This window comes from Vicugna pacos, unplaced genomic scaffold, assembly GCF_048564905.1.
Source record: "Vicugna pacos unplaced genomic scaffold, VicPac4 scaffold_18, whole genome shotgun sequence".
Taxonomy (NCBI): Eukaryota; Metazoa; Chordata; class Mammalia; order Artiodactyla; family Camelidae; genus Vicugna; species Vicugna pacos.
The window spans coordinates 1,836,216-1,856,761 of NW_027328739.1; the positions used below are offsets into that span (position 1 = coordinate 1,836,216).

General features: G+C 45.1%; 2 long non-coding RNA genes across 3 annotated transcripts; both read right to left on the reverse strand.

Moving 5' to 3' along the window:
* Nucleotides 1–9,030: 9,030 nt before the first annotated feature.
* On the reverse strand, nt 9,031–9,812 carry LOC140692847 (uncharacterized). Of its 2 annotated transcripts, none has more exons than XR_012068455.1 (3): nt 9,591–9,812; nt 9,292–9,382; nt 9,031–9,161 (listed from the first exon to the last, which is right to left on the reverse strand). It is a non-coding gene; the product is annotated as an uncharacterized lncRNA (long non-coding RNA). The 2 variants fall into 2 exon arrangements; XR_012068454.1 differs by having other exon boundaries at nt 9,039–9,209.
* Nucleotides 9,813–14,501: 4,689 nt separating this feature from the next.
* LOC140692844 (uncharacterized) lies at nt 14,502–19,560 on the reverse strand. Its single transcript, XR_012068449.1, has 4 exons — nt 19,331–19,560; nt 16,055–16,127; nt 14,888–14,958; nt 14,502–14,679 (listed from the first exon to the last, which is right to left on the reverse strand). It is a non-coding gene; the product is annotated as an uncharacterized lncRNA (long non-coding RNA).
* Nucleotides 19,561–20,546: the final 986 nt, after the last annotated feature.

Below are 20,546 nucleotides of genomic sequence, written 5' to 3' on the forward strand. Positions count from 1 at the left end.
ACCCCCCCACCACGGCTGTATAGAAACAAAGAGCTAAGCAAATATCACATTTCTGTGAAATGTATCTGGATAGTGTTGATTCATCGATGCCCAGTTGGCAGAGAAGAAGTGCAACCTGCACTCACTCGCTCCCATGTACAGAGCAATGGAAACATCCACTCACCCAGCCCTTAGCATAGGACACTGGCCGAAGAGAGGTCTGTTAATCCCAAAGACAGGATGAGGCCTCAGGACACCTGGAAGCAGGAGAATGCAAAGCAGGGAATGGAAACCAGTGCAGGTTCGGACCCCTGGTGATGGAGCAACAAGGGTGAAACTCTGTTTAAATTGGACGCACACTCTCAAGTGGACAGGAGACATGGGTTTGAAGGTGATGTGCTGAGATTTACAAGGGTGCACAGCAGATGCTTGGCTGAGAGAACTCAAAGAAACCAGCGCAAAATATCCCCACAGTTAATTCTGAGAACAAGATCCCAGCTGCCAAATTTGAGGTAGCAGAGGCAATGTTCAGTGAGGCATATAGCTACGGAGGATGGCACACTCTGAGTCTCAGAGATCTGGAGTGCGTTGTGGGATGTGGTGGGTCGAATCAAGAGAGCAAACCGAACTGTGTACCAATAATAAATCAACCACACTGGTCGCGCGGTTGCGATTACCGATATGTCCCATGGCCACACCCAGTACATCTGCAGGACCAGGGACCAATTGGGAATTTTGCCAATAGAGCACGTGTGGGGCTGAATCAGAGATATCGTGCATCTGGTCTGAGGGATCCAGGGGGCCTTGAATTTGAAATCAGAATGAAAAGCCTTAGGATATGCTACATTCATAACCTGGGCTGGGATTATGGTTTGGTTTGAGTCACAGGATGCGCAACAACTCTGTGGTTGCCTTCGTGCACCCGTGCCACAAGGATGAGAGGACAAGGAAGAGTGGTCCAAGTCCACAGCGTGAGAAGAGGAAGCATTCCCTTCAGCACTATCTCCCAAAAGCCGATGCTACATTTTGGATGGCACCGGCACGGTACGGCACCTAGGACAACAAGGAAGGTCTGCGGGATCATTCCAGCAGGCGCTGATATGTGACATCCATATATATGCTTCCACTGGTGTTTCTGTAGACAGAGAAGCTCTGGAAAGAACTGATTTCATTGGGACATTCCCGTGGCAATAAAAAGCAGAAGAGCACTCTCAGTTTGCAGTTTTGGAAACACTCCAAAATGACATAGAGAAGAATGCAGAGCTGAGAACTTTTAGAAGCTTCATTTCCACAAGAGGAAGTGTCCTGTGCACTTTCAGAAGTGTGAGATAAGTATAATCAAAATGAAGTTATGCTAATCGAAGTAGTATGGGTTGTTCATCACAACTAATGCAACACCAGCAATTGGAAATATACCAAACAACACACACAGGTACAGGTTATGGCATCAATGTCTAGGAGAAATTGTCCTCACAGAAATCCCATGGAATTGCGTAGAAACAAGAGTCTAAAATTTTCAATTAACAAAGCCCTAGAAGTCTACATTAGATACCTGATATTACCTGACCAGTAGAGATGAAGAAGAACAGTAAAAGAAACAGGAAGTACCATTTTCAGTTCCAAAGATATTGAAAGCGCAAAAGATAAGCTTTCAAACAACTAGTCTGCAAAACGCTATCCAGAACAAGTGTTGAAAATGAAGGTCAGGAAAACACTGAAGAACACCAGTGTCTCAGAATCACAAAAGGCAGAATACCAGAAAAGGGGAAGAGAAAGTCTCAACACGAGCCAAAAATATCAGGAAACTCAATGGTTGTCATAATATCACGGCTAAAATTCAGTCCTTAGCAGACTAGATAATGCAGAGGGACCCGTGAATGACTGTGAAAACAGGGGAAGAGAAAAACCTCGGTCAGAAGCAGACATAGGAAAGCAAGTGCAAACAAATGAAAACATTGCAGTTGAACCCTGGGTTAAGACAGGGCATGAAAGAATAGAAATCATGAGTCCCAGATGGAAAAGCAAGAGATAAAGAAACAAAAAATGTATGAAAATTTATCTGTAGAAAAATCAGACTGAAACTTGCTGAAAGCCAAGAAAGAATCATCTATGCGAATTCAGGAATTACACAGCATCCGAAGGAGGTGGAATCCCAATAGACCTACCAGCAGCTGTATGATTCAAATCAACAAAGTTCACGAATATCCGAGTGATTTAAAATGCACCTGGAGGAAACAACATAGTCACAAGGAAACCTCCAGAGGGGTTTCAGCTGATATCTCGGCAGCAATATTGCAGGACAGGGAGGAGTGCCAGGACACAGACCATATCCTGAATGGCCAAATGCTGCCACCTAGGGTAGCCTATGCCACATGAACACCATTCCAAATAACGGCAGAGCTAGAGAATTCTACAGACCGGCAAATCTTAAAAGAATTCAGCAGTTCAAAAGTTTTTCTAAAAGAAAGGTTGAGAAAACTCCCCTGAATAGAAAAGCAGCAAGATGTAATGGAAAGAAGAAACCATTATTGGAAATGCAAGAAGAGCATGTGTGGCAGAGAAGAAAGAAGAAGAACTTAAGGAGGACATCAAAACCCTAAAGATGGGAGAGGGAAGCAGGAAATCATAGGTGATTGGAAGCACTCTCTTAAGTGAATCAGCTTATTTGACTCTGTTTGAAGCGAAAGGAGAGATGCATGGCCTGACGTGTTTGCAAAACAAGCGAGAAGAAGAACAACAAAGAATCAAACCAACAAACAAGCACCAAAATGGTATGGTTGGCTGACATATACAAAGGGAACCATGATTATTCAAAAGAAAATACTCAAGGTGAGGTCAAGGGTCATTCAGAACGCATCGACCCAGTATCGTGGCTTGCATGTACTCAGCACACTTGTATTCGGAAATCAGAAGCGTGCATTCATATTCGTAAATTTTGATTCATAAGAGCATATCGTGACCTAAAACTAATGCCGATTTGGAATCAATTGGATTCCTAGTCCGTGATGTAGACTTGTATGTCTTCCAACAGGATGAAGGAATGCCATATTCTAGGCTATGTAGAGAAGAAATGTAAGAAGCCTATAACAAAGGCAAGTAGCTCTGCCAAAGTGTACTAAGTGCAAAAGAGTCCGACAGCAAAGTGCACATTGGGGTTGGTTTCATTTCTTGGAATTTCAGCCCCCATGAATCCAATGGATCCATGTCCTGAGAGTGTGGGTGTTTCAGCAGAAATCAGGCGACGCATATGTATTCCGGGTGTACGGATCTTATAGGAACATAAGTCTCCTTTAGTGGGTCCCTGTGTACTGTGAACTGTTAGAAAGTTTAAAGACGTGTGAAACCATCAACTGAAAAGGGACACACTTCCCTCCATTGGTACGGTGCATAGAGCTCTGAACAAAAGGAAAGAGGGAAGAAGAAAGGCCCATGGGACGCTAGTGGGTAGAATCACATTTACCTTAGGAACCTCTCGTCGGATGCAGCCCCTCCCCCAACACTGACAAGATGCAGCAGCCATTGGGGATGGCAATTAGCGGTTGGATTCCAGGTGGAATGTTGGTGTTTACCGCGAGGCTTGTTGTGGCTGTTGGATCCTAGGTAACCGGGCAGAGTTCTGTGGGTGGATCAGTGTGATGGAGGGGCTGCCGCCCTCTGTGGAGCTTGGCTTAGGTGTTTGGTCCGGGAAGCTGTGTAAGTTCGAGATACTGCTGCTGCCCAAAGACCTGAGGTCACAGGTCAGTTTCCAGAACCTGAAAGGGCAGACAGTGGAAGATCTGCCTGTCATCAGCTTACTGGTCAGGCTCCGAGGTACTTTCAGACTTGCCCAGTCCTGGTGAAGTCGACTTTAGGGGAGACACGAAGAGAAGCTGGCCGATAAGCTGGCTGCACGGATTGAGGAGAGATGCGAACACATGGATGAGAGATGTTCTGCTACAATGGAGAATACTGGCGTGGAGACAGCTCTAGAGGATACCAGGCTCAAAAGACATTCATGAGACATATTGAAACTCACTGATACAGGCAGAAACATACGGAGTGCCAACGTGGACTTGAGGAAGTTCCTCAATTCTCTTCTCCAAGAACGGGTCCAAGGTCCCTGACGTCTGAAGGAGAAGAAATGGCAGAGATGATCAAAACGCTCCTGTTCTTGGAAGAGGTCGTGAGAATCCACACGTCCCAAGGGGCATTCCCAAGCCATTCAGACCAAAATTCAACAAGCCCAGGTAAGCCTTTTCCCAGGTTTGGGCCTAGCTAGTGAGCACTTGCCCTTGCCTCCCCTCCACTCAGGCATCCATTTTGAAGGATCAGTACCTGAGCTGCAATGAAGCCATTACGAGAAGAGCAAGCCCCTCGTAGAATCAGAGTTCCTCCAGCTTCACTCTCTGTGAACAACAGTGAACACCTTAAAGGTCAAATAGTCTCGGCTGAAATAGATAAAATTGAATACTTAGCTCACACCTAGAAACGATGTCCTTCCGCTAGATTCAGCAAATGTTGTGTTTATGTCTTCCCTGGGGTGAAGGGAGTGTGGTAAGTGAGGGGAATCTTTGACTGAACATGAATCTGTATTAGGCTTCAGTTTTTCAAGACAGTGAAGGTAAATAGTACAAGTCAGAAAGTGAACTGAACTGTAAAAGTCGCCAATGACATTAAAGACACAGCTTATGTGGATCGTCTTTCACTTGAGTCAAGCCCCCGGGGGCACTATATCATGGGGGTGCAGACTTGGTTGCGTTAAATGGCTTTAAACTACAGGATCGGATGATTAAGCATTCTCAACACTGATAGAAAAACACCTGGTTCTCAATAGACTAGCATAACTGCAGCAGGATTCTCCTAGCTAGAATGCCTCTAGGTGCTTTTGGATTCAAACCTAAATGTATATATTTGGTTTGTTTCCTCTTGTATTTTCCTAGAGAGGGATGTTACCCCTTGAAATGCCAACATTGGCCAGTAGGTGTCATTGGGATACAGGGCACCACATGCACAAGTGTATCCAAGGTTGGGGGTTATTCCATGTTTCCAAAAGTTATTTCATGGTTCCTGTTGGTTTCGGAGGCTTCAACCTTAAAGAGCTGACATGACCCCTTGAACAGTTTGGACTGCTAGTTTGCATTCTATCTGTCTAGCTTTTCCGTCGAGCTGACACAATGTTACCAAAATTGACAAGTCTGGTTTCTAGGTCGATTGAGTGTGTTTCAAAAAATAACTCCATTTTCGTATAACTCCCAAAACATGTAAATGAGTTCTGTTAAACTTCTTAAAGACTGCAAATGGGATATCAACACAATGTCAAAAGAGTTGTCTTCGGACAATCCCTCCCACCACGGCTGTATAGAAACAAAGAGCTAAGCAAATATCACATTTCTGTGAAATGTATCTGGATAGTGTTGATTCATCGATGCCCAGTTGGCAGAGAAGAAGTGCAACCTGCACTCACTCGCTCCCATGTACAGAGCAATGGAAACATCCACTCACCCAGCCCTTAGCATAGGACACTGGCCGAAGAGAGGTCTGTTACTCCCAAAGACAGGATGAGGCCTCAGGACACCTGGAAGCAGGAGAATGCAAAGCAGGGAATGGAAACCTGTGCAGGTTCGGACCCCTGGTGATGGAGCAACGAGGGTGAAACTCTGTTTAACTTGGACGCACACTCTCAAGCGGACAGGAGACATGGGTTTGAAGGTGATGTGCTGACATTTACAAGAGTGCACAGCAGATGCTTGGCTGAGAGAACTCAAAGAAACCAGCGCAAAATATCCCCACAGTTAATTCTGAGACCAAGATCCCTGCTGCCAAATTTGAGGTAGCAGAGGCAATGATCAGTGAGGCATAGAGCTACGGATGATGGCACACGCTGAGTCTCAGGGATCTGGAGTGCGTTGTGGGATGTGGTGGGTCGAATCAAGAGAGCAAACCGAACTGTGTACCGATAATAAATCAACCACACTGGTCACGCGGTTGCGATTACCGATATGTCCCATGGCCACACCCAGTACATCTGCAGGACCAGGGACCAATTGGGAATTTTGCCAATAGAGCACGTGTGGGGCTGAATCAGAGATATCGTGCATCTGGTCTGAGGGATCCAGGGGGCCTTGAATTTGAAATCAGAATGAAAAGCCTTAGGATATGCTACATTCATAACCTGGGCTGGGATTATGGTTTGGTTTGAGTCACAGGATGCGCAACAACTCTGTGGTTGCTTTCGTGCACCCGTGCCACAAGGATGAGAGGACAAGGAAGAGTGGTCCAAGTCCACAGCACGAGAAGAGGAAGCATTCCCTTCAGCACTATCTCCCAAAAGCGGATGCTACATTTTGGATGGCACCGGCACGGTACGGCACCTAGGACAACAAGGAAGGTCTGCGGGATCATTCCAGCAGGCCCTGATATGTGACATCCATAGATATGCTTCCACTGGTGTTTCTGTAGACAGAGAAGCTCTGGAAAGAACTGATTTCATTGGGACATTCCCGTGGCAATAAAAAGCAGAAGAGCACTCTCAGTTTGCTGTTTTGGAAACACTCCAAAATGACATAGAGAAGAATGCAGAGCTGAGAACTTTTAGAAGCTTCATTTCCACAAGAGGAAGTGTCCTGTGCACTTTCAGAAGTGTGAGATAAGTATAATCAAAATGAAGTTATGCTAATCGAAGTAGAATGGGTTGTTCATCACAACTAATGCAACACCAGCAATTGGAGATATACCAAACAACACACACAGTTACAGGTTATGGCATCAATGCCTAGGAGAAATTGTCCTCACAGAAATCCCATGGAATTGCATAGAGACAAGAGTCTAAAATTTTCAATTAACAAAGCCCTAGAAGTCTACATTAGATACCTGATATTACCTGACCAGTAGAGATGAAGAAGAATAGTAAAAGAAACAGGAAGTACCATTTTCAGTTCCAAAGACATTGAAGGCGCAAAAGATAAGCTTTCAAACAACTAGTCTGCAAAACGCTATCCAGAACAAGTGTTGAAAATGAAGGTCAGGAAAACACTGAAGAACACCAGTGTCTCAGAATCACAAAAGGCAGAATACTAGAAAAGGGGAAGAGAAAGTCTCAACACGAGCCAAAAATATCAGGAAACTCAATGGTTGTCATAATATCACGGCTAAAATTCAGTCCTTAGCAGGCTAGATAATGCAGAGGGACCCGTGAATGACTGTGAAGACAGGGGAAGAGAAAAACCTCGGTCAGAAGCAGACATAGGAAAGCAAGTGCAAACAAATGAAAACATTGCAGTTGAACCCTGGGTTAAGACAGGGCATGAAAGAATAGAAATCATGAGTCCCAGATGGAAAAGCAAGAGATAAAGAAACAAAAAATGTCTGAAAATTTATCTGTAGAAAAATCAGACTGAAACTTGCTGAAAGCCAAGAAAGAATCATCTATGCGAATTCAGGAATTACACAGCATCCGAAGGAGGTGGAATCCCAATAGACATACCAGCAGCTGTATGATTCAAATCAACAAAGTTCACGAATATCCGAGTGATTTAAAATGCACCTGGAGGAAACAACATAGTCACAAGGAAACCTCCAGAGGGGTTTCAGCTGATATCTCGGCAGCAATATTGCAGGACAGGGAGGAGTGCCAGGACACAGACCATATCCTGAATGGCCAAATGCTGCCACCTAGGGTAGCCTATGCCACATGAACACCATTTCAAATAACGGCAGACCTAGAGAATTCTACAGACCGGCAAATCTTAAAAGAATTCAGCAGTTCAAAAGTTTTTCTAAAAGAAAGGTTGAGAAAACTCCCCTGAATAGAAAAGCAGCAAGATGGAATGGAAAGAAGAAACCATTATTGGAAATGCAAGAAGAGCATGTGTGGCAGAGAAGAAAGATGAAGAACTTAAGGAGGACATCAAAACCCTAAAGATGGGAGAGGGAAGCAGGAAATCATAGGTGATTGGAAGCACTCTCTTAAGTGAATCAGCTAATTTGACTCTGTTTGAAGCGAAAGGAGAGATGCATGGCCTGACGTGTTTGCAAAACAAGCGAGAAGAAGACCAACAAAGAATCAAACCAACAAACAAGCACCAAAATGGTATGGTTGGCTGACATATACAAAGGGAACCATGATTATTCAAAAGAAAATACTCAAGGTGAGGTCAAGGGTCATTCAGAACGCATCGACCCAGTATCGTGGCTTGCATGTACTCAGCACACTTGTATTCGGAAATCAGAAGCGTGCATTCATATTCGTAAATTTTGATTCATAAGAGCATATCGTGACCTAACACTAATGCCGATTTGGAATCAAATGGATTCCTAGTCCGTGATGTAGACTTGTATGTCTTCCAACAGGATGAAGGAATGCCATATTCTAGGCTACGTAGAGAAGAAATGTAAGAAGCCTATAACAAAGGCAAGTAGCTCTGCCAAAGTGTACTAAGTGCAAAAGAGACCGACAGCAAAGTGCACATTGGGGTTGGTTTCATTTCTTGGAATTTCAGCCCCCATGAATCCAATGGATCCATGTCCTGAGAGTGTGGGTGTTTCAGCAGAAATCAGGCGATGCATATGTATTCTGGGTGTACGGATATTATAGGAACATAAGTCTCCTTTAGTGGGTCCCTGTGTACTGTGAACTGTTAGAAAGTTTAAAGACGTGTGAAACCATCAACTGAAAAGGGACACACTTCCCTCCATTGGTACGGTGCATAGAGCTCTGAACAAAAGGAAAGAGGGAAGAAGAAAGGCCCATGGGACGCTAGTGGGTAGAATCACATTTACCTTAGGAACCTCTCGTCGGATGCAGCCCCTCCCCCAACACTGACAAGATGCAGCAGCCATTGGGGATGGCAGTTAGCGGTTGGATTCCAGGTGGAATGTTGGTGTGTACCGCGAGGCTTGTTGTGGCTGTTGGATCCTAGGTAACCGGGCAGAGTTCTGTGGGTGGATCAGTGTGATGGAGGGGCTGCCGCCCTCTGTGGAGCTTGGCTTAGGTGTTTGGTCCGGGAAGCTGTGTAAGTTCGAGATACTGCTGCTGCCCAAAGACCTGAGGTCACAGGTCAGTTTCCAGAACCTGAAAGGGCAGACAGTGGAAGATCTGCCTGTCATCAGCTTACTGGTCAGGCTCCGAGGTACTTTCAGACTTGCCCAGTCCTGGTGAAGTCGACTTTAGGGGAGACACGAAGAGAAGCTGGCCGATAAGCTGGCTGCACGGATTGAGGAGAGATGCGAACACATGGATGAGAGATGTTCTGCTACAATGGAGAATACTGGCGTGGAGACAGCTCTAGAGGATACCAGGCTCAAAAGACATTCATGAGACATATTGAAACTCACTGATACAGGCAGAAACATACGGAGTGCCAACGTGGACTTGAGGAAGTTCCTCAATTCTCTTCTCCAATAACGGGTCCAAGGTCCCTGACGTCTGAAGGAGAAGATATGGCAGAGATGATCAAAACGCTCCTGTTCTTGGAAGAGGTCGTGAGAATCCACACGTCCCAAGGGGCATTCCCAAGCCATTCAGACCAAAATTCAACAAGCCCAGGTAAGCCTTTTCCCAGGTTTGGGCCTAGCTAGTGAGCACTTGCCCTTGCCTCCCCTCCACTCAGGCATCCATTTTGAAGGATCAGTACCTGAGCTGCAATGAAGCCATTACGAGAAGAGCAAGCCCCTCGTAGAATCAGAGTTCCTCCAGCTTCACTCTCTGTGAACAACAGTGAACACCTTAAAGGTCAAATAGTCTCGGCTGAAATAGATAAAATTGAATACTTAGCTCACACCTAGAAACGATGTCCTTCCGCTAGATTCAGCAAATGTTGTGTTTCTGTCTTCCCTGGGGTGAAGGGAGTGTGGTAAGTGAGGGGAATCTTTGACTGAACATGAATCTGTATTAGGCTTCAGTTTTTCAAGACAGTGAAGGTAAATAGTACAAGTCAGAAAGTGAACTGAACTGTAAAAGTCGCCAATGACATTAAAGACACAGCTTATGTGGATCGTCTTTCACTTGAGTCAAGCCCCCGGGGGCACTATATCATGGGGGTGCAGACTTGGTTGCCTTAAATGGCTTTAAACTACAGGATCGGATGATTAAGCGTTCTCAACACTGATAGAAAAACACCTGGTTCTCAATAGACTAGCATAACTGCAGCAGGATTCTCCTAGCTAGAATGCCTCTAGGTGCTTTTGGATTCAAACCTAAATGTATATATTTGGTTTGTTTCCTCTTGTATTTTCCTAGAGAGGGATGTTACCCCTTGAAATGCCAACATTGGCCAGTAGGTGTCATTGGGATACAGGGCACCACATGCACAAGTGTATCCAAGGTTGGGGGTTATTCCATGTTTCCAAAAGTTATTTCATGGTTCCTGTTAGTTTCGGAGGCTTCAACCTTAAAGAGCTGACATGACCCCTTGAACAGTTTGGACTGCTAGTTTGCATTCTATCTGTCTAGCTTTTCCGTAGAGCTGACACAATGTTACCAAAATTGACAAGTCTGGCTTCTAGGTCGATTGAGTGTGTTTCAAAAAATAACTCCATTTTCGTATAACTCCCAAAACATGTAAATGAGTTCTGTTAAACTTCTTAAAGACTGCAAATGGGATATCAACACAATGTCAAAAGAGTTGTCTTCGGACAATCCCTCCAACCACGGCTGTATAGAAACAAAGAGCTAAGCAAATATCACATTTCTGTGAAATGTATCTGGATAGTGTTGATTCATCGATGCCCAGTTGGCAGAGAAGAAGTGCAACCTGCACTCACTCGCTCCCATGTACAGAGCAATGGAAACATCCACTCACCCAGCCCTTAGCATAGGACACTGGCCGAAGAGAGGTCTGTTACTCCCAAAGACAGGATGAGGCCTCAGGACACCTGGAAGCAGGAGAATGCAAAGCAGGGAATGGAAACCAGTGCAGGTTCGGACCCCTGGTGTTGGAGCAACGAGGGTGAAACTCTGTTTAACTTGGACGCACACTCTCAAGCGGACAGGAGACATGGGTTTGAAGGTGATGTGCTGACATTTACAAGAGTGCACAGCAGATGCTTGGCTGAGAGAACTCAAAGAAACCAGTGCAAAATATCCCCACAGTTAATTCAGAGACCAAGATCCCAGCTGCCAAATTTGAGGTAGCAGAGGCAATGGTCAGTGAGGCATAGAGCTACGGATGATGGCACACGCTGAGTCTCAGGGATCTGGAGTGCGTTGTGGGATGTGGTGGGTCGAATCAAGAGAGCAAACCGAATTGTGTACCAATAATAAATCAACCACACTGGTCGCGCGGTTGCGATTACCGATATGTCCCATGGCCACACCCAGTACATCTGCAGGACCAGGGACCAATTGGGAATTTTGCCAATAGAGCACGTGTGGGGCTGAATCAGAGATATCGTGCATCTGGTCTGAGGGATCCAGGGGGCCTTGAATTTGAAATCAGAATGAAAAGCCTTAGGATATGCTACATTCATAACCTGGGCTGGGATTATGGTTTGGTTTGAGTCACAGGATGCGCAACAACTCTGTGGTTGCCTTCGTGCACCCGTGCCACAAGGATGAGAGGACAAGGAAGAGTGGTCCAAGTCCACAGCGCGAGAAGAGGAAGCATTCCCTTCAGCACTATCTCCCAAAAGCGGATGCTACATTTTGGATGGCACCGGCACGGTACGGCACCTAGGACAACAAGGAAGGTCTGCGGGATCATTCCAGCAGGCCCTGATATGTGACATCCATAGATATGCTTCCACTGGTGTTTCTGTAGACAGAGAAGCTCTGGGAAGAACTGATTTCATTGGGACATTCCCGTGGCAATAAAAAGCAGAAGAGCACTCTCAGTTTGCTGTTTTGGAAACACTCCAAAATGACATAGAGAAGAATGCAGAGCTGAGAACTTTTAGAAGCTTCATTTCCACAAGAGGAAGTGTCCTGTGCACTTTCAGAAGTGTGAGATAAGTATAATCAAAATGAAGTTATGCTAATCGAAGTAGAATGGGTTGTTCATCACAACTAATGCAACACCAGCAATTGGAGATATACCAAACAACACACACAGGTACAGGTTATGGCATCAATGCCTAGGAGAAATTGTCCTCACAGAAATCCCATGGAATTGCGTAGAGACAAGAGTCTAAAATTTTCAATTAACAAAGCCCTAGAAGTCTACATTAGATACCTGATATTACCTGACCAGTAGAGATGAAGAAGAACAGTAAAAGAAACAGGAAGTACCATTTTCAGTTCCAAAGATATTGAAGGCGCAAAAGATAAGCTTTCAAACAACTAGTCTGCAAAACGCTATCCAGAACAAGTGTTGAAAATGAAGGTCAGGAAAACACTGAAGAACACCAGTGTCTCAGAATCACAAAAGGCAGAATACCAGAAAAGGGGAAGAGAAAGTCTCAACACGAGCCAAAAATATCAGGAAACTCAATGGTTGTGAGAATATCAGGGCTAGAATTCAGTCCTTAGCAGACTAGATAATGCAGAGGGACGCGTGAATGACTGTGAAGACAGGGGAAGAGAAAAACCTCGGTCAGAAGCAGACATAGGAAAGCAAGTGCAAACAAATGAAATCATTGCAGTTGAACCCTGGGTTAAGACAGGGCATGAAAGAATAGAAATCATGAGTCCCAGATGGAAAAGCAAGAGATAAAGAAACAAAAAGTGTCTGAAAATTTATCTGTAGAAAAATCAGACTGAAACTTGCTGAAAGCCAAGAAAGAATCATCTATGCGAATTCAGGAATTACACAGCATCCGAAGGAGGTGGAATCCCAATAGACCTACCAGCAGCTGTATGATTCAAATCAACAAAGTTCACGAATATCCGAGTGATTTAAAATGCACCTGGAGGAAACAACATAGTCACAAGGAAACCTCCAGAGGGGTTTCAGCTGATATCTCGGCAGCAATATTGCAGGACAGGGAGGAGTGCCAGGACACAGACCATATCCTGAATGGCCAAATGCTGCCACCTAGGGTAGCCTATGCCACATGAACACCATTTCAAATAACGGCAGAGCTAGAGAATTCTACAGACCGGCAAATCTTAAAAGAATTCAGCAGTTCAAAAGTTTTTCTAAAAGAAAGGTTGAGAAAACTCCCCTGAATAGAAAAGCAGCAAGATGGAATGGAAAGAAGAAACCATTATTGGAAATGCAAGAAGAGCATGTGTGGCAGAGAAGAAAGAAGAAGAACTTAAGGAGGACATCAAAACCCTAAAGATGGGAGAGGGAAGCAGGAAATCATAGGTGATTGGAAGCACTCTCTTAAGTGAATCAGCTTATTTGACTCTGTTTGAAGCGAAAGGAGAGATGCATGGCCTGACGTGTTTGCAAAACAAGCGAGAAGAAGACCAACAAAGAATCAAACCATCAAACAAGCACCAAAATGGTATGGTTGGCTGACATATACAAAGAGAACCATGATTATTCAAAAGAAAATACTCAAGGTGAGGTCAAGGGTCATTCAGAACGCATCGACCCAGTATCGTGGCTTGCATGTACTCAGCACACTTGTATTCGGAAATCAGAAGCGTGCATTCATATTCGTAAATTTTGATTCATAAGAGCATATCGTGACCTAACACTAATGCCGATTTGGAATCAAATGGTTTCCTAGTCCGTGATATAGACTTGTATGTCTTCCAACAGGATGAAGGAATGCCATATTCTAGGCTACGTAGAGAAGAAATGTAAGAAGCCTATAACAAAGGCAAGTAGCTCTGCCAAAGTGTACTAAGTGCAAAAGAGACCGACAGCAAAGTGCACATTGGGGTTGGTTTCATTTCTTGGAATTTCAGCCCCCATGAATCCAATGGATCCATGTCCTGAGAGTGTGGGTGTTTCAGCAGAAATCAGGCGACGCATATGTATTCTAGGTGTAAGGATCTTATAGGAACATAAGTCTCCTTTAGTGGGTCCCTGTGTACTGTGAACTGTTAGAAAGTTTAAAGACGTGTGAAACCATCAACTGAAAAGGGACACACTTCCCTCCATTGGTACGGTGCATAGAGCTCTGAACAAAAGGAAAGAGGGAAGAAGAAAGGCCCATGGGACGCTAGTGGGTAGAATCACATTTACCTTAGGAACCTCTCGTCGGATGCAGCCCCTCCCCCAACACTGACAAGATGCAGCAGCCATTGGGGATGGCAGTTAGCGGTTGGATTCCAGGTGGAATGTTGGTGTGTACCGCGAGGCTTGTTGTGGCTGTTGGATCCTAGGTAACCGGGCAGAGTTCTGTGGGTGGATCAGTGTGATGGAGGGGCTGCCGCCCTCTGTGGAGCTTGGCTTAGGTGTTTGGTCCGGGAAGCTGTGTAAGTTCGAGATACTGCTGCTGCCCAAAGACCTGAGGTCACAGGTCAGTTTCCAGAACCTGAAAGGGCAGACAGTGGAAGATCTGCCTGTCATCAGCTTACTGGTCAGGCTCCGAGGTACTTTCAGACTTGCCCAGTCCTGGTGAAGTCGACTTTAGGGGAGACACGAAGAGAAGCTGGCCGATAAGCTGGCTGCACGGATTGAGGAGAGATGCGAACACATGGATGAGAGATGTTCTGCTACAATGGAGAATACTGGCGTGGAGACAGCTCTAGAGGATACCAGGCTCAAAAGACATTCATGAGACATATTGAAACTCACTGATACAGGCAGAAACATACGGAGTGCCAACGTGGACTTGAGGAAGTTCCTCAATTCTCTTCTCCAATAACGGGTCCAAGGTCCCTGACGTCTGAAGGAGAAGATATGGCAGAGATGATCAAAACGCTCCTGTTCTTGGAAGAGGTCGTGAGAATCCACACGTCCCAAGGGGCATTCCCAAGCCATTCAGACCAAAATTCAACAAGCCCAGGTAAGCCTTTTCCCAGGTTTGGGCCTAGCTAGTGAGCACTTGCCCTTGCCTCCCCTCCACTCAGGCATCCATTTTGAAGGATCAGTACCTGAGCTGCAATGAAGCCATTACGAGAAGAGCAAGCCCCTCCTAGAATCAGAGTTCCTCCAGCTTCACTCTCTGTGAACAACAGTGAACACCTTAAAGGTCAAATAGTCTCGGCTGAAATAGATAAAATTGAATACTTAGCTCACACCTAGAAACGATGTCCTTCCGCTAGATTCAGCAAATGTTGTGTTTCTGTCTTCCCTGGGGTGAAGGGAGTGTGGTAAGTGAGGGGAATCTTTGACTGAACATGAATCTGTATTAGGCTACAGTTTTTCAAGACAGTGAAGGTAAATAGTACAAGTCAGAAAGTGAACTGAACTGTAAAAGTCGCCAATGACATTAAAGACACAGCTTATGTGGATCGTCTTTCACTTGAGTCAAGCCCCCGGGGGCACTATATCATGGGGGTGCAGACTTGGTTGCCTTAAATGGCTTTAAACTACAGGATCGGATGATTAAGCGTTCTCAACACTGATAGAAAAACACCTGGTTCTCAATAGACTAGCATAACTGCAGCAGGATTCTCCTAGCTAGAATGCCTCTAGGTGCTTTTGGATTCAAACCTAAATGTATATATTTGGTTTGTTTCCTCTTGTATTTTCCTAGAGAGGGATGTTACCCCTTGAAATGCCAACATTGGCCAGTAGGTGTCATTGGGATACAGGGCACCACATGCACAAGTGTATCCAAGGTTGGGCGTTATTCCATGCTTCCAAAAGTTATTTCATGGTTCCTGTTGGTTTCGGAGGCTTCAAACTTAAAGAGCTGACATGACCCCTTGAACAGTTTGGACTGCTAGTTTGCATTCTATCTGTCTAGCTTTTCCGTCGAGCTGACACAATGTTACCAAAATTGACAAGTCTGGTTTCTAGGTCGATTGAGTGTGTTTCAAAAAATAACTCCATTTTCGTATAACTCCCAAAACATGTAAATGAGTTCTGTTAAACTTCTTAAAGACTGCAAATGGGATATCAACACAATGTTAAAAAAGTTGTCTTCGGACAATCCCTCCCACCACGGCTGTATAGAAACCAAGAGCTAAGCAAATATCACATTTCTGTGAAATGTATCTGGATAGTGTTGATTCATCGATGCCCAGTTGGCAGAGAAGAAGTGCAACCTGCACTCACTCGCTCCCATGTACAGAGCAATGGAAACATCCACTCACCCAGCCCTTAGCATAGGACACTGTCCGAAGAGAGGTCTGTTACTCCCAAAGACAGGATGAGGCCTCAGGACACCTGGAAGCAGGAGAATGCAAAGCAGGGAATGGAAACCAGTGCAGGTTCGGACCCCTGGTGTTGGAGCAACGAGGGTGAAACTCTGTTTAACTTGGACGCACACTCTCAAGCGGACAGGAGACATGGGTTTGAAGGTGATGTGCTGACATTTACAAGAGTGCACAGCAGATGCTTGGCTGAGAGAACTCAAAGAAACCAGCGCAAAATATAACCACAGTTAATTCTGAGACCAAGATCCCAGCTGCCAAATTTGAGGTAGCAGAGGCAATGGTCAGTGAGGCATAGAGCTACGGATGATGGCACACGCTGAGTCTCAGGGATCTGGAGTGCGTTGTGGGATGTGGTGGGTCGAATCAAGAGAGCAAACCGAACTGTGTACCAATAATAAATCAACCACACTGGTCGCGCGGTTGCGATTACCGATATGTCCCATGGCCACACCCAGTACATCTGCAGGACCAGGGACCAATTGGGAATTTTGCCAATAGAGCACGTGTGGGGCTGAATCAGAGATATCGTGCATCTGGTCTGAGGGATCCAGGGGGCCTTGAATTTGAAATCAGAATGAAAAGCCTTAGGATATGCTACATTCATAACCTGGGCTGGGATTATGGTTTGGTTTGAGTCACAGGATGCGCAACAACTCTGTGGTTGCCTTCGTGCACCCGTGCCACAAGGATGAGAGGACAAGGAAGAGTGGTCCAAGTCCACAGCGCGAGAAGAGGAAGCATTCCCTTCAGCACTATCTCCCAAAAGCGGATGCTACATTTTGGATGGCACCGGCACGGTACGGCACCTAGGACAACAAGGAAGGTCTGCGGGATCATTCCAGCAGGCCCTGATATGTGACATCCATAGATATGCTTCCACTGGTGTTTCTGTAGACAGAGAAGCTCTGGAAAGAACTGATTTCATTGGGACATTCCCGTGGCAATAAAAAGCAGAAGAGCACTCTCAGTTTGCTGTTTTGGAAACACTCCAAAATGACATAGAGAAGAATGCAGAGCTGAGAACTTTTAGAAGCTTCATTTCCACAAGAGGAAGTGTCCTGTGCACTTTCAGAAGTGTGAGATAAGTATAATCAAAATGAAGTTATGCTAATCGAAGTAGTATGGGTTGTTCATCACAACTAATGCAACACCAGCAATTGGAAATATATCAAACAACACACACCGGTACAGGTAATGGCATCAATGTCTAGGAGAAATTGTCCTCACAGAAATCCCATGGAATTGCGTAGAGACAAGAGTCTAAAATTTTCAATTAACAAAGCCCTAGAAGTCTACATTAGATACCTGATATTACCTGACCAGTAGAGATGAAGAAGAACAGTAAAAGAAACAGGAAGTACCATTTTCAGTTCCAAAGATATTGAAGGCGCAAAAGATAAGCTTTCAAACAACTAGTCTGCAAAACGCTATCCAGAACAAGTGTTGAAAATGAAGGTCAGGAAAACACTGAAGAACACCAGTGTCTCAGAATCACAAAAGGCAGAATACCAGAAAAGGGGAAGAGAAAGTCTCAACACGAGCCAAAAATATCAGGAAACTCAATGGTTGTGATAATATCAGGGCTAAAATTCAGTCCTTAGCAGACTAGATAATGCAGAGGGACGCATGAATGACTGTGAAGACAGGGGAAGAGAAAAACCTCGGTCAGAAGCAGACATAGGAAAGCAAGTGCAAACAAATGAAAACATTGCAGTTGAACCCTGGGTTAAGACAGGGCATGAAAGAATAGAAATCATGAGTCCCAGATGGAAAAGCAAGAGATAAAGAAACAAAAAGTGTCTGAAATTTTATCTGTAGAAAAATCAGACTGAAACTTGCTGAAAGGCAAGAAAGAATCATCTATGCGAATTCAGGAATTACACAGCATCCGAAGGAGGTGGAATCCCAATAGACCTACCAGCAGCTGTATGATTCAAATCAACAAAGTTCACGAATATCCGAGTGATTTAAAATGCACCTGGAGGAAACAACATAGTCACAAGGAAACCTCCAGAGGGGTTTCAGCTGATATCTCGGCAGCAATATTGCAGGACAGGGAGGAGTGCCAGGACACAGACCATATCCTGAATGGCCAAATGCTGCCACCTAGGGTAGCCTATGCCACATGAACACCATTCCAAATAACGGCAGAGCTAGAGAATTCTACAGACCGGCAAATCTTAAAAGAATTCAGCAGTTCAAAAGTTTTTCTAAAAGAAAGGTTGAGAAAACTCCCCTGAATAGAAAAGCAGCAAGATGGAATGGAAAGAAGAAACCATTATTGGAAAAGCAAGAAGAGCATGTGTGGCAGAGAAGAAAGAAGAAGAACTTAAGGAGGACATCAAAACCCTAAAGATGGGAGAGGGAAGCAGGAAATCATAGGTGATTGGAAGCACTCTCTTAAGTGAATCAGCTTATTTGACTCTGTTTGAAGTGAAAGGAGAGATGCATGGCATGACGTGTTTGCAAAACAAGCGAGAAAAAGACCAACAAAGAATCAAACCAACAAACAAGCACCAAAATGGTATGGTTGGCTGACATATACAAAGGGAACCATGATTATTCAAAAGAAAATACTCAAGGTGAGGTCAAGGGTCATTCAGAACGCATCGACCCAGTATCGTGGCTTGCATGTACTCAGCACACTTGTATTCGGAAATCAGAAGCGTGCATTCATATTCGTAAATTTTGATTCATAAGAGCATATCGTGACCTAACACTAATGCCGATTTGGAATCAAATGGATTCCTAGTCCGTGATGTAGACTTGTATGTCTTCCAACAGGATGAAGGAATGCCATATTCTAGGCTTCGTAGAGAAGAAATGTAAGAAGCCTATAACAAAGGCAAGTAGCTCTGCCAAAGTGTACTAAGTGCAAAAGAGACCGACAGGAAAGTGCACATTGGGGTTGGTTTCATTTCTTGGAATTTCAGCCCCCATGAATCCAATGGATCCATGTCCTGAGAGTGTGGGTGTTTCAGCAGAAATCAGGCGACGCATATGTATTCTGGGTGTACGGATCTTATAGGAACATAAGTCTCCTTTAGTGGGTCCCTGTGTACTGTGAACTGTTAGAAAGTTTAAAGACGTGTGAAACCATCAACTGAAAAGGGACACACTTCCCTCCATTGGTACGGTGCATAGAGCTCTGAACAAAAGGAAAGAGGGAAGAAGAAAGGCCCATGGGACGCTAGTGGGTAGAATCACATTTACCTTAGGAACCTCTCGTCGGATGCAGCCCCTCCCCCAACACTGACAAGATGCAGCAGCCATTGGGGATGGCAGTTAGCGGTTGGATTCCAGGTGGAATGTTGGTGTTTACCGCGAGGCTTGTTGTGGCTGTTGGATCCTAGGTAACCGGGCAGAGTTCTGTGGGTGGATCAGTGTGATGGAGGGGCTGCCGCCCTCTGTGGAGCTTGGCTTAGGTGTTTGGTCCGGGAAGCTGTGTAAGTTCGAGATACTGCTGCTGCCCAAAGACCTGAGGTCACAGGTCAGTTTCCAGAACCTGAAAGGGCAGACAGTGGAAGATCTGCCTGTCACCAGCTTACTGGTCAGGCTCCGAGGTACTTTCAGACTTGCCCAGTCCTGGTGAAGTCGACTTTAGGGGAGACACGAAGAGAAGCTGGCCGATAAGCTGGCTGCACGGATTGAGGAGAGATGCGAACACATGGATGAGAGATGTTCTGCTACAATGGAGAATACTGGCGTGGAGACAGCTCTAGAGGATACCAGGCTCAAAAGACATTCATGAGACATATTGAAACTCACTGATACAGGCAGAAACATACGGAGTGCCAACGTGGACTTGAGGAAGTTCCTCAATTCTCTTCTCCAATAACGGGTCCAAGGTCCCTGACGTCTGAAGGAGAAGAAATGGCAGAGATGATCAAAACGCTCCTGTTCTTGGAAGAGGTCGTGAGAATCCACACGTCCCAAGGGGCATTCCCAAGCCATTCAGACCAAAATTCAACAAGCCCAGGTAAGCCTTTTCCCAGGTTTGGGCCTAGCTAGTGAGCACTTGCCCTTGCCTCCCCTCCACTCAGGCATCCATTTTGAAGGATCAGTACCTGAGCTGCAATGAAGCCATTACGAGAAGAGCAAGCCCCTCGTAGAATCAGAGTTCCTCCAACTTCACTCTCTGTGAACAACAGTGAACACCTTAAAGGTCAAATAGTCTCGGCTGAAATAGATAAAATTGAATACTTAGCTCACACCTAGAAACGATGTCCTTCCGCTAGATTCAGCAAATGTTGTGTTTCTGTCTTCCCTGGGGTGAAGGGAGTGTGATAAGTGAGGGGAATCTTTGACTGAACATGAATCTGTATTAGGCTTCAGTTTTTCAAGACAGTGAAGGTAAATAGTACAAGTCAGAAAGTGAACTGAACTGTAAAAGTCGCCAATGACATTAAAGACACAGCTTATGTGGATC